Source organism: Panthera leo, chromosome F2 (genome assembly GCF_018350215.1).
Source record: "Panthera leo isolate Ple1 chromosome F2, P.leo_Ple1_pat1.1, whole genome shotgun sequence".
In the NCBI taxonomy this organism is placed as follows: Eukaryota; Metazoa; Chordata; class Mammalia; order Carnivora; family Felidae; genus Panthera; species Panthera leo.
This window is the reverse complement of record NC_056695.1, coordinates 64,747,491-64,762,871: the sequence shown is the minus strand read 5'-3', so window position 1 is coordinate 64,762,871 and position 15,381 is coordinate 64,747,491. Positions and strand designations below refer to the sequence as shown.

Sequence of the window (15,381 nt, the reverse complement as noted above, 5' to 3'; positions counted from 1 at the left end):
AGAAAAAAGGAGTCACAGCCATGGATGACTATTATTTTACTCTTTTTAAAGGGACGATCAATGACTAATGCTTATCTGGCATGTTATCATTTATAAAGGGCTTTCTCCAGCTTGATATCTCTCTCCCACCTTCAACCACACCCAGATGAAAAAATTTCTCCACGCAAGCGTCATGAATTAGGGAGCTGGTATTTAAACCAGGTGTCCTAACTTCAAACCTCCCTACTTTCTGCAATACCACGCCACTCTACATGCATTCTCTTCTGGACACAACTGGGAGAGAAGGCATCATATATTGTACATTATTCCTGCATTTCTCTCTCCAGAGGCAAGCGGCCTGAACTTTCACAAAAGTCATAACAAAATGTTAACGGCATGGGACTCTTATGTTCCATCTTTATCACTTACCAGCTCTGTGACATTGGAAAAGTTATGTAAACCCTCCAAGTTGCAGTAGCCTCATCTGAAAAATAAGAAGGCATACCCTTTTCATGGGGCTATTTTAAAGATTAACCATGAAAATATATATTAAGAGGTTGGCACAATACCTGTGTGTGGCACTAATAATATGTAACGTACGGTGCTTACTCTTTGCCAGACACTCTTTAAATGCTTTACATATTAACTCAATTAATCCTCATATAACAACACTTTGAGTTAGATATCATTTTCTTCCTATTTGGCAGATGGGGAAACTAAAGGGCAGAGAGATTAAGCGAGTTGTCTAAGGTCACACATTTGGGAACTTTTGGAGGTGGAAATCTTAACCCGGACCTATGGACCCCAAATCCGTGTTCCAGAGTCCATGATTATTGCCAGGCTCTCCACTACCTCGCCATGTTTGCTGGCTCTTAGTATTGTAACCAGAGAAAGGGATTCCCTTTATTCAGTCTCCCATCCTGCCGTCTATCTCAATCTCCATGGCCACTTTTCAGATCTCTTTAAGCTCCTTCCTGAAACACTGCAACATCACTCAAATCTTTTACACAATTACAGTCTTAGCTCCATCTAATCAATTGTCCACATTGTAGCCAGCACCATGTTTGGCATAAGCGTTTCTCCTCCTCATTACAACCTCTCTAAGGTTAATCATTACCCTCAAAGTATTGTCATGATAGGAGCCCTGTTTTCCTTTCCAGTCTCATCCCCTTCCACCTCCTTCCATTTGACATTCTAGGAATCCAGACTATTTGTAGTTTCCTGAATACGCCATTCACTTTTATCATACTCAGAAGCATTTTTTCCTATGAATCTGACCACATTTCTACGAATGGTTAAATTCTTCACATCCTTTAAAACTCATTTTAAGCATCTCTCTTTTACAAGAAGTCTTTCCTGATATCCTTACTTTATTCCTGAATTCTAGATGTGATTATATTCACATTTACAAAGCAGGAATGTATTCTAATTCTCAAAAAAGGCACCCCCAAATACTAATACTATCAATTGCTATGCAGAACTATGACATCATAGAGGGTTTTACATCAGAGTCACTTTGAGAAAATACTAAATAGCAACTGAGCTAAATATTATCACCAGATTTCCAGCTGAAACAATAGCAGTGTTGAGTGAATCCAGCCTTGGTTGTGTTCATGTAGCAAGAAATCTTTGTATACCACTTTGTGATCATCAAAGCTCAGAAGATGTTTTCCCAAGATCTTCCCACCTTTTGTTTATTCCTCCCACCCCTCATTCCCTTGTTATTAAGTTCATGTTTGTCAAGAAAAAAAAACCTGGCTTTTTTATATCTGATTTGTTTGCACTTGACTCATCAAAAATGTTTGTAAAGAGCCTTGATGTCCAAGAAGACTCTGGAGCCTCTTGGTAGGTCTTTAAGACATTTTCCCCCCCAAGAACTGAGAGACTGTTTCTGGGCAAATCAAGTAAACGGGAACTTCAAATAACTTAAGACTGTTAAAGGGATGAAAATATATGCATGAACATGCTGGCATGTGCTCTCATGTTCCTAAGTTATATATCCATGCACAAAGTTTTTGATTTCTCTCTGAATTTCAGGAAACAGGTTGTGGCACAGCTTGACCCAAGGAACCTATCTTAAACTATTACACAGTTCCCTAGGTCCTAATGGGATTCCTTCGTCCTTGATGTCACTAACATTCTGAAATCAGAAGGTACCATTTCCCAGAGAACAATTAATCTCAGAATTTCTTCCAGAATAGCCTTTGGCTTACTGCCACCTAAGGTAGAGCAGGGTCCTCCCCGCCAATTCACCTGGATTCTTGCTTCCTGGCTATGCCAGGTAGTCTGGCCCAGCTTGTGGAAGAGTGAGCAAGCAAGCCTCAGAAAAGATAATGCAATCCATGTGTCCCAGCATAAATGTCTCTGTTTTTACCACATGGCCGTAAGTCATTTACTCAAAGGTTCCAAATTATATTTTAAAAGTTCAACAAATAGTTCATTGTACAACAGACTTGGGCACTTAATTAGAAACTGCAATACTTTGCTCATTGTATGTAATATTAAATGGCCCTTTTCTTCCATTATCCAAACGTTGTAGGTAATTTATCATGTAAGATGTCTTGTGCAGTACACTATGAAAGTATTGCAGCTCCGTACAAGTTACACAATTATGGCCTCGTCTGAGAAAAGGGTTTTCGAGAACACTTCCTTAATAGTTCTTCTTGGTCGCTTACTCTAATCCTTACCAAACCACAGGATGTCCTAACTTTTAAATTTACCACAACAGCCACAAAGCCCCCATCTAGTTACTAAACACTCTGGGAGGCTTCCTTTTTGGAATTCAGTTTCAGTTCTCTGCCTTTGCAAGTCACTAGAGGAAAATCATCGTATTGTTTCAAAGCCAGAGAACAGAAACTGAATTCAGTCACCTCCTTGGATGTATTGACACCATGACATCCTGACTTATCACTGCTAAACCTATTACCCTCTTGCACCACTCAGTAACCCTCGGAGAAAGGAAGATACAGCCACATATTCCCTGCCTTTACATATCTGAATGAGAACTAGAAACTTACCTAATGCCAAACAGCTGGATATGTGAATACATCCTGATGTTTCCCTTTTTTATTCCATTTTCAGCCAGATGTTTGGCATCACAGAGACAACACCTAATGTTTCTAAAAAGAGTTTCAAAAATATTATGACTCTTCAGATTGGGGAGATGGGAAAACAGAGAACGAGTAAGATATAATTGAAATCTATACAATCATGAAGGATTTGAGTAAGTTGGCTCTAACTCATTCACGAGATCTCAGAATACTAGAAACATCCTTTGAAATTTGAGAGACTTTAAGCAACAAACAAAAGGACAAATGAGTTGAGAATAAACATATGGAACTCGTTACCCCAGAGGTAAGGAATGAAGATACACATACTAATTCAAAAATATTTATATATGTTCACAGACAATCAACAGAGTTATTAAAGGCAACAAAAATATTTGGGTACATTGCAAAATTTTGAACATTGGTGCCACGGAGGACAATTCTGACTTTTAATGCACATTCCTTGGAGTAACTGTTTGTATCCATATGCCAGGCTGGTTGAAATCCAGTTTGGCAATTGTTATTTGCATGGTAGCTGCTTATAATTACTTGTTGAATGAATATTAATATGTATAGTGCTTTCAAGTACTTAAACTCTTACATATGCATTCTCATTTTATCCTTATTATAATGCTTTCATAGTGAAAAGGAGGAAAATTCCCAAGAGAATTTAGATGGAGGTAGCATGGGGAGAGAATGATTATGGCAGAGTAATAACAATTTTGAGCTCTGGAGTCAGAACTTTCTAGAACCCTGGCTCTACAAATCACAGTCTTTATCACTTTAGACAAGACACTTAAACTGTCCAAACCTTAATTTCCTTGTGGGTAAAAATGAAAATAATGAAAAGTCTACCTCATAGGGTTTCTGTGAGAATTAATGAGATATCTCATATAAAGCATACTGCCCAGTGCCTCGCACATAGTAAATACTCAATAAATACAAGCTATTTTAGAGATAAGAACATTTATTTGCAAAGATATTAAGTAGTCTCATTATCCCACAAAGCATGGCTTGTTAATTGTAATACTAAAAATCAAACAGAATTCTTTGGAATCTGAACACTCTGTTCTTTCCATGCGCCTGGCATAAGCTATCGGGCCAAAGACAAACGACTGGACTGGGTTGTCTAAGAAGAAAGAACCCTGGCATTGATTTTGAAGGAGCCTCCCCATATGATGACAAATATGAACTCTATAACTCATTAAGTAGTATATATTTTACATGGGCTTCTGTTTGCTTTATGATAAAAAATACCCAGTTTATTTATGACTGATGACAGTCAGCCGTATGTTTGAATTTTGAGCTTACCAAAATCATCTTGGCAATGTTTGCTATAGAGGAAATAGATTCTATCTACAGTTTTAAGTAACAACCAATACTTGCGTTTATAGAAGATGTCTTAGGGGTAGAAGAGGATTAGACGAAATGATCTGAAGGGAACATTGCAGAAGTGCTCCTTAGCATCCATTTTGCCAAAGAGGCTAACATTACAGAACAAGTTTAGCATGAAAATTAATGTTCTTTCCAAGATGTCTTCCAAAATAATCCAGCTACTGTGTTTGGATAATAGAAAAAAATGATCCTTTATAACATCCTTTTTAGTAAAATACAATCACCAAAAACATTTCATCCACAATGTGATTTTTTTTTTAACATTTTTATTTATTTTTGAGACAGGGAGAGACAGAGCATGAACGGGGAGGGTCAGAGAGAGGGTGACACAGAATCTGAAACAGGCTCCAGGCTCTGAGCTGTTAGCACAGAGCCTGACGAGAACTTGAACTCACGGACCGCGAGATCATGACCTGAGCCGAAGTCGGCCGCTCAACCAACTGAGCCACGCAGGTGCCCCCACAATGTGATTTTTTAAAAAATGTTTATTCATTTTTGAGAGAGAGGAGGGCGAGGGGCAGAGAGACGGGGACAGAGGATCTGAAGTGGGCAGAGAGCCCAATGTAGGGCTCAAACTCATGAACTGTGAGATCATGACCTGAGTCAAAGACTGATGCTTAACAGACTGAGCCACCCAGGTGCCCCATCTACGACGTAATTATTTGTAATTAAGGGTATAATGTGTTTAGCCACAGTTGATTTCACATTTCTCTCACTCTAAATACAAGCAAATCAGGTTATTACGTAGTATGGGGCACATTGATCTCAATTTCTCATCTTATTTTCACTAGACCACTGCCCCCTCTACCACCACAACCACCATGTGGAACATGCATCTAATGGTACAAACCAAAAGAATAAACCAAAGGTGGGAATTGTGTCAGTTAATTCTTGCTGTGTAACTATCACCCCAAAACACTTTGGCTCACGCACAAAATGTATTATTCCTGATAATGCTGTGAGTTGGGCTGAGCAGTTCCATCCTGGGCCCACTTAGCAGCTCAGCTGGGGATGGGTGGTCAGGATGGCGTTCCTCACAAGACTGGTCGTGGGTTCAGTGTTAGTGGGGTGACAGGCCACATGTCTCTAATTATCCCGCAGCCTCGCCCAGATGTATTCACGTGGTGATGGTTGCAGGATTCCCAAGAGCAGCAAGAAGAAAGTCCTGATAAACAAGAGATTTTCAAGCCTTTATTCATGTCATATTGTTAATTGTCTCATTGGACAAACAAGTCATGAAGGCAAGCTCAGATAGAGGTGTGGTTAAGTAGACTTTGATATTAAGAGTCATGAAGTGCTGAGGTGATACTTCCTCCATACCACAGACTATGACACTATCCTACCAGAATTTTCTACCAGAAGTTGTTCTGCATTCACAAAGAACCTTCACAATCATTCTTTATTTCATCCTCTTAAAAATTTTGGAGGGAAGATCAATGGTGAAGATAGGCATTTAAGTTCTAATCTTTAAACAAGTTAGTTGTGTGATCTTGGTCTAGCCATTTAACACCTCATCGTCAGACAGAATTACAACAGCTTCTGTGTCATGACATTGCTCAGAGAATTAAAACAGATGATTTTGTGTAAATTATTTAGCACAAGCTCAAATTATTAGCCTTTAAGTTTTTATTGTACATTGAAAAATACTCTCTGAGCACTTACCACATTCCTTTGAATCAGTGTAGAATATTTCTAAGGATTTGTTTAGGTGACATTATTGAGCCAAATTATCTATACTTTATTCTAGCTTTTACCTCTTTCATTTTTTTTTCTTTTTTTAGTGTAGTTGACATAGAATGTTACATTAATAGCTTTAATTTGAGGCAAATAACTTAGAATTTTGGGTCCTATGTTGTTTTCCTCACTTGTGAAATAAGCATAAAAATAATCTACCTTGTAAGATTGCTGTGAAAATTGTATATAAATACCTAGAGAAATGTCTGGCATGTCATAAATACACAACAAATGATGATGATTATTATGTCAGGGCATTGGATTGGCACTATATATATATCTATACATATCAATATTGATATAAATATGTGTAGCTATGTATATAGAGATAAAAATAATCATTAAACATGTCACTAAGGGGCGCCTGGGTGGCTCAGTCAGTTAAGCGTCTTACTTCAGCTCAGGTCATGATCTTGCCATCCGTGAGTTCGGGCCCTGTGTCAGGCTCTGTGCTGACAGCTCAGAGCCTGGAGCCTGTTTCGAATTCTGTGTCTCCCTCTCTCTCTGCCCCTCCCCTGTTCACGCTCTGTCTCTCTGTCTCTGAAAAATGAATAAACCTTAAAAAAAATAAATAAATAACAGGTCGCTATGTATATTGCAGCCTATTGGAAGAGTAAGATATTGAAAAAGTTAACACATCAATAAATACTAACTAAAGTCATGATGAGTACCATGATAGATAATATTATGAAAAGTAACATGGAGTAACAAAGTAATATTTAACCTAAGAATTCAACAATCTAGGAAATTTGGGATTTTTCAGAAAAGAAAAGTTAAAGTCAGAGAGATAACGCAACTTGATCGAAGTTGTACAAGGAAGAAATGGATAACCCAGGAAATTTCTCTGCAATGACACAACTGCTCCAAACCTTATTGGCCCTGAGGACAAATGCTGCTGAACTCTGAGTGAGCTTGATAGCATCTCAAAATGTTAAACCCTACTCATCTGTAGGGTTTAATAGCCCTATTTACCTTACTTGGCTTATGGAAACTGAAAGACTGAAAAAAACCTAAAGACCAGAAGACTGAAAAAAACCTAAACTGTGGCTTCTGAAATTAAAAGCTAATAATTCTGTGCTTTGTTGTGGTCCATAATCCTGCAATGTAAAATTTTAAAATATTCTTCATACTAAAGGGCAAAGCTTGCCACAATGCATAAAATCCAGCTATATACTAGTCTATCCTATCAGAGACACAATTTACATCAAAAGACACAAATAGGAATTAAGAAAGTAAGTGGAAATAAATATTTCATGCAAATAGTAAGATAAGAAGGTAGGAGTGACTATATTAATATCAGATAAAATACATTTTAAGGCAAAGAACATTACCAAATTAAAATACAGACATCCCATAATGATAATAAAGTCAGTTAATCAGGGTCACCTGGGTGGCTCAGTTGGTTGAGGGTCTGACTCTTGATTTTGGTTCAGGTCAGGATCTCACTGTTTGTGGGATTGAGCCCTGCACTAGGCTCCACGCTCAGGATAGAGATTCTCTCTCTCTCTCTCTCTCTCTCTCTCTCTCTCTCCCTCTGTCCCTCTCCCCTGCTCACGTGCTTTCTCTCTCTCAAAATAAAAATTTTTAAAGTGTATAAAAAAAGAAAGTCAGTTAATCAGAGACTAAATGTGTGTATTTAATACCAAAATTTCAATGCAGACAGAAAGGGAGAGGAGACAATCCTACAATCACAGTTGAAGATTTTATTACCCCTTTATCAACAATCGAGAGAGTAATGGAACAAAAAGGAAATCAGAAAAGGTAGAGATAAGATTAACAGAACATTAATGTGTCCCTAACTGATAATTATGCAGGAATAAACTCAATAACTGTCAAATACACATTTTTTTTTTCACTTGCTCATGGTGTGCTCACCATCTAAAAAAAGATGCTTCAAAATGATACTTCAAAAATGGTACTATGCAAGGCCACGGCTCAAGTCTCATTTTTAAAAAATATTTAATAACATACTTTGTTTACACATGAAATTAAATTAAAAATTATGGATAATAACACATCCAGGAAATAATACCAAACATGTGGATAGTGTAAGAATCCACTACCAAAAAAGAAATCACATATAACTCTAGTCTAATCATGAGGAAAACATCAGACAAATCCCAACTGAGAGAGACATTCTATAAAACACCTGACCTGTACTCCTCAGAACTGTCAAGGTTATCAAAACAAGGAAAGTCTGAGAAACCGGCATAGCAAATAGGATCCCAGGGAGATAGGATAACTAAATGTATTGTAATGTCCTGTAGGATTCTGGAACAGAAAAAAGACATTTTGTAAAAGCTAAGGAGGTGTGAATAAAGTATGGACTTTAGTTAATAATAACTGTCCCAAAAATGATTCCTTAATTGCACCAATTTTACCGACTAATGGAGATATTGATAATGGGGAAACTGAGTATGGGCTACATGGGAACTCTCTGTACTATCTTCTCAATTTTTCTGTAAATCAAAAATTTTTCCAGAATTTAAGTTTTTAAAAAAGAGAAGTGAGAAAATATTTTTATTAAAAAAATTTAAATGTTTATTTTTGAGAGAGAGAGAGCGAGCAGTAGTGGGGGAGGGGCAGAGAGAGAGAGAGAGAGAGAGAGGGAGATACAGAATCTGATGCAGGCTCCAGGCTCTGAGCTATTAGCACAGAGCCCAACGCAGGGCTTGAACCCATGAACCATGAGATCTGAAGTTGGCCGCCCAACCAACTGAGCCACCCAGGAGCCCTGAGAAAATATTTTCAAATAATAATGAAAACTGGTATTAAAACTCGAGGGATATAGCTAAGGCAGTACTCAGAAGGAAATGGATAGCTTTACATGCTTCTAGTAAAAAGGAAAAAAAAAAAAAAAAAACCAACTAAGCCCTAAGACTTAAAATTATACCTTAAGAAGGTAGGAAAGAAAGAGTAACCCCAAAATAAGAAGAATGAAAGAAATTAGAATGACAATGGCAGAAATCAATGAAAAAGAAAACATAAAATAGAGAAAATGAACAAAGCCAACTCAACTCTCATACCTTGTTGGTGGCAATATAAAATGGTACAACCACTTTGGGAAAAAAATCTAGCTGTTTCTGGTAGTGTAAAGTACACACCTACTCTATGACCTCAGTTATTAGTCAAGAAAAGTGAAAATAAGTATTCACAAAAAGACTTGCACAAAAATATTCATAGTGGCTTTAGTTATTATAGCCCTATACTGGAAACAGCTTAATTGCCACCAATAGGCTAATAAATATAGACAATCAATAGTAAAAAGGAATGAATTCCCAACACACACAAAGTATATTTCTATATATTACCTCTTTCAACCCCCATAACCTGTGACATATCATTATTCCCCTTATTCTAGATATGAGGAAACTGAGGCACAGAGATGATAAGGTGCCCACAGTCACAGAGCTAGTGAAGGGTAGACCCAGGACTCAAACACTGAGATGGTGCTAAATGTTTTGCTCTTAGCAATGTTATGCATCCTGTGTTCACCTAAAACAATCAAATCCTTGGAGTGATGTGTAGTACAGAAATGTTAAAATACTTTCATCTACACATTTCTCCTAAGCAAGCATAGATGTAGGGTGATGATGATTGTGTAGCCTAGAGTCTTACTTGCTCCTGGATGCACAGACCTATTCAGACAAGAAAAGGCCTAAAGATTGAAATACTGCCAGTTCTAACCTGGCTGCTACAACTACCAGGCAGAGTGGGGAAAGAATCTGTACTGACAAATTGTTAGATGAGGTATCAGGAGATAACAGATTCTCGTAACAATTTTGCAATAAGGTAGCCCAGAACTAAGGTAGGTCACATTACCCGCTCTGAATTTCATCAATTGATTAAGGGGGCAGAACTTGGTGAGCTCTGCCTTTCCCTTAAGTTAGGAGATATTATGCCTCTCTTCCTAGTAGATGAAATCCTAGTTCCACTTTTTCATTATTATTGCTCATCTCTAATAATTGATCCGTAATTAACTAGCATCTGTCAGAACGTAATTTACATAGAAGAAAAAGTTATTTGGAATTCAATGTTTAAGAATACTTTCTCCTACTTGGAGGATTTTCTTTTTAAGTTTATTTTGAGAGAGAGAGAGAGAGAGCGCGCGCGAGCGCCTCTCTCTGCTTTAACTTGCAAGGGCTGGGGGATACCAGATGAACTCTGGCTTTAATTAATACCATGTATACAATGAGGTAGGCTCGTCTAAAGCCATGACATACACTATCAACTCAGCAAGTATAATTTCCACTTGTAGCATCACATCTTTAGGACTTAAAAAATAATTTTAATTCTAAAATAAAAGGCATAAGAAGTGGAAACCTGGATATTCCTCTACTGTTTCAAAATCAAGTCGGAAATTTAGTTTATAGGTAGGTTCAAAATAGGATTCCTAGTTTAAAAGATTTAGCTCATCTCCCCTCTTCTGCAATTTGTTCTTCCTTTCAAGTGCTTATCTTGTAGAAGTCCTATGGGACATGCCTCTCAGTCTCCCTTCTTCCCTCTTTTCCTCCCTCACTCCCTCTCCTCCTCCTCTTTCTCAACTGCAGTTTGAAGCTTTGGAAGGCAGACCTGGTATTTGGTTCCTTATTTTGTGTCCTGCCACTTAGCGCAGATTGTGTCACATGACAGGTGTTCAATCACTGTTTGCTCATTTGAATTGATCATTATAAACAAACTCCTTGCAGCTGGTATGGACCAGTGCCTTTTCCATTGGAAGCTCTTCCCGAAAAACACATGGAGCATGGGGAAATGAGAACAGAGTAAGTAATCTAACCTAAAAGGCTGTGAAGCTCCACGGCACACCCAGAATGCAACAGTCCAAATATGAATTCAGTCCTTGGCTTGTTTTTCTTTTGTTGGCTTCAACACCGACCTTGAGTCATGGGCCAGACTGTGATACAAACAGGACGGATTTTTGTTGTTCTTGCATTTACTTTTGGTATTCTGCTCTAAAATCCAGAAACACTTTATTAATGGTTCACTAATAATAAACATAGTAATAATAATGATGATAATAATAATAATGGGGTAGTATGGTAAAAAATGAAAACAAATATGTAAGTACATAAATGAACAACAGTACTTAAAAAACAAGATGCTCCAGGGACTTAACAGACTCTTCTAAGAGCTTCAATGAAACCCACATTCTGACATACTCTTACCTCTTACACTTAGATTTATATGGTCATGATGCAAGTAAGATGATTTTAGAATCAGTGGCTTAAGGATGAATCAAGAAACTTAAACATCTTAAAATAGAGTCAAATTTTGCAAAGGATACATACATACATACATACATACATACATAAATACATGCATACATATTTATCCCTACACTATTCAGGGGTAGTAGTCATAGATATTAGTAATAACTGTTAGTATAATAACAAAACTACATTTTGGCCACAAATTTTCTGTCAGGCATTGCATACAAGCTAGTGTATTATCTTATTTAAACTTCAAATACATTTATGAGATAGAAAATTGAGTCTTTTTTATGTTTATTTTTGAGAGAGAGACAGAGACAGAGAGTGAGTGGGGAAGGGGCAGAGAGATAGAGGGAGACACAGAATCTGAAGCAGGCTCTAGGCTCTGAGCTGTCAGCACAGAGTCCGACGTGGGGCTCGAACCCAAGAACTGAGAGATCATGACCTGAGCAGAAGTCAGAAGCTCAGCCAAGTGAGCCACCCAGGCACCCCAGAAAATTGAGTCCCAAGGACATTAAATAAATTGTCGAAGCTGTGCACATATTAAGTTGCAGGGCCAGAATTCGGACCCAGAAAGTCCAACTTCAGGGCCATCTTGTTCACCACAACGTATTTAGTATATTTAGTAGATACAATAACATCTTACCCAAAGTAGTATAAAATCCAGTGTAAATTTAGGAAATTCCTTGTATATGTGAATTGTAATTACTTATTTTTTAACAAAAAAACTGGATGAACATTGAAGCACAGGGCCTCATCTGTTTCTTACATAAATATGCTGGTGGTGGCAGTGAAAAGCTGTGGCCACCTTGATTTTAGTACATGGGCAGAAGTAGCCTCGCTGGCCCAGGCTCAAACCCCCATGCTTCCCCTCCATCCCACCCCTGAACTTTTCACATAAAAATAATTCACCTAGGCTAATATCCAGAGCCTGATTAAGACTTCAGAAAATGTAAACACTAAAAGACTATGATAAACAATAAAAAGAAAATAGTACTAAACTGGAAAACTAAAATTAATACGCAGGCAAAAACAAATAGCTTTATATCAAACTTTTTTTCCCTAAAAGTTTTAGGATTAACGTATCATAAAAACTCTTAATCATCTGTAAGTTCCTAAAGAGTGTCTTCAAATGTGGGACATGTACACTCGGGGAATGCTTAAAATGCTCCATTGGGTTGAAAGAAGAAAATACTAGAACTTGGGCTTGTATTTATTTGTAAACAGAAGTCAATTCTTTTCCAAATATTTAAAACATAGATAGACAAGGGGGGGGGGGCCCACTCAGGTCACCTAGCAGATGGTCACATACAACTAAAGATGGCAGAGACTCAAGAGATGGTCAGAGGAAGAGTGGAAGTCCCCAAATGTGAAGGGATTGGCAATGGAGCTTTCATTTATTTTTCTCTATTTTAGTGCATTGCAATAACTTGTACTTTACTTCTATCCACTTAAGTAAATTTATAAATCACATCAAGTAGTTTTAAAAAATCTAGTGCTAATGAAATGAGTAAGTGACTTAAAATGTTCCTATTAAGAAATCGAAAATTGAAGACAATATTAAAAATGTAAGCACAGCAGAAGCCAAGAACATGGACAAAGAAGCCAGCCCATTCTACTAGAACAGGCTTTATATCACCCATGCCATAAAATAAAAGTAAGATGTAAACCTGAATATTTAAAATTATTATGGAGACTATGTCAACTATGGATTTGTATCCATTTCAATTAATTATGAAGCTCCTCTTGAGGGCACACTGGGCCTTGATAGTTGGTATAAGTCAGTAACAGTCTGATGCCATTGTTACTAAGAGGTAGCTCTTTGATTTTTCTAACAGTGCTTTAAGATGGTACTAAAACATGTACTTTTCAAAATTTTCTCTCAAGGTGAAATAAATGCTTAGGAACCACTTTTGATATTCTTTAATAGCAAAATACTGAAATCGTTAGAGAACCAGTTATTTTTCTTGCTGCAGAGAATGGCCTGCAGGAAGTAAGACAACAATAGGGTCAAAAGATAAAGTACATTCCCTTGTCAGGCTAAAGAGTTTTAAGGCTTGTAACACACAAAAATATCTTTTTCCAGTTCTCTTCTCCTATTCTAATCTGCATATCTTTATGAAGTAACTTTTTCAGCAACCACAAGCCCTTAAAGCCAGTTTTGAAATAAATTAAATTTAGAACCAGGTCTTTGAATTTCTGTAGTATGGTGTATGAAGCCAATATTTTATAGTTATTAAGCTTATTAATTTGTCTTGCTCTAACTGAATTAATCAAACACATTAATTATAACAGTAATAAATTCTATTATCACACAAACAATGCTAGGTGTTTACTCCATTATTGTTTCTGGACACACATAAAGACCTCATTTCCAAGCCTCATTTCCCATTATAAGATCAGGGTCATTTGACTGGATTCTGGTTAATGATATAGAAGTTGAAGAGTTGTGTGCTAACTTCTGAGCTCGGCCCTTAAAACTTCTTGTGTAACCTTTTAGAATTTACTTCCCTTTTTAAAAGGGACTATGGAGGCCACATGTTGCCACATTGCAATATGGACAAAGCCTGAAGTTATGTGAGACGAAATTACCAATGAAAGCATACTGACATTGGACTCTAATGTGAGCAAGAAATAAAATTCATTATGATAAGCCAATGAAAAGTCATTGTCGTTACTACAAGGGAGACAGTACTACTCAGACTAATGTAATTGCTAAAAATATTTTAATGACAGAAAAATGTTTTTGTACTATTATTAAACATAATAAAAGTTACATAATTTTATCTATCTTGATGTAATAATTTTTAAATTTCTATTTTTGTGAATCTTATATATATATATTTCCAAATGTATGCATATGTTTGGGTTGCATGATATTTTTTTCTTGATTAAGAAGCACTCAAAACCATTTGGAGATAATGAACTTGAAATATATGGTTGCTTAATAAATTTTCATCACCAGCTATTTAACTATCAACAGGATACCCTTACACTTGTTATTTTCACAAATCTAATCCATATACAGGTCCTAAAAGACAAGAAATGAATGTTAGTTGCATCTTATTTCCATGCATCTCTTCTGATCTTCACTCATTTTTAGTTGATATAGGTCACCATACCTAACTAATGATTTATAAAGTAGAAAGCGTCAGTAGCAAGAGATTAAGCCATTTAGTATGCATGGCTGAAGACAGTACTCTCTAAAACACTCACGCTCTTGAAATTCTGTAATGTATAAGCATTATGTCTGAGAAATAAAAACAGAAACAATGATTACATTTTACATGGAAAAAAGTTAAGTATAAGTAAATGCAAATTTTATTCTGGGAGATATACATATTGTCACATACATACAGGAATATACACACAAATATGTATGTGTACACTTACACACATATTGTGTATTTATTTTGTAGAGTCAGAACTTTTTTTTATCCAAGAGACTCATGTATTACTTGAACTGGAAGTAATAGAGGTAAAATTGAAGTGAACCTTAGCTGCAAGGAAGAAATGAGGGTCTTGGGTCTCATTTTCCTGAGATCACATGTTTTAAATCAAGATCACATGTTTCTTTCCATAGTCTGATAGAAAATTTTTGTCCTTTTCCAAGTACCAAAGCCAAAGAGTCAATTTTCTAGCTCTTAGCATCTATGCATCTTTCAAGAATAGCTGGTAAGCTCACAGAGACTGCCCAAGGGTTTGAAAGGTTTGTGACTCTTAAAAGTCTAGGATTAAAAGCAGTAGGAAGAGTGGCCTTTGAAATCTTTGAAGCTGTTGACAGCTATAGGCTCTTTGGGACCTTCTGGTCACAATAACATCTACTGAGTGCACTTTTGGCCATGTCTCACTAGAACTTCTCACCCTATCATCTGATCAAAAGTTTGACCTTTTAGGTCAGTGTGTGAGAGTTTCAAATGTTCTTTTAAAAAGGCAAGGCCAACATTTCAACACAACTAAAGCTAGATAAAAGTGTTCAGGGTAAGTGATGGCTCCCTCTCAACTTCAAGGAAACC

General features: G+C 36.8%; 1 long non-coding RNA gene across 1 annotated transcript; it reads left to right on the top strand.

The window, feature by feature from the left end:
• Nucleotides 1-1,556: 1,556 nt before the first annotated feature.
• Nucleotides 1,557-7,171, top strand: LOC122211213. The gene is made up of 3 exons (XR_006198561.1): nt 1,557-1,824; nt 3,061-3,333; nt 6,919-7,171. It is a non-coding gene; the product is annotated as an uncharacterized LOC122211213 (long non-coding RNA).
• The last annotated feature ends 8,210 nt before the right edge of the window (nt 7,172-15,381 follow it).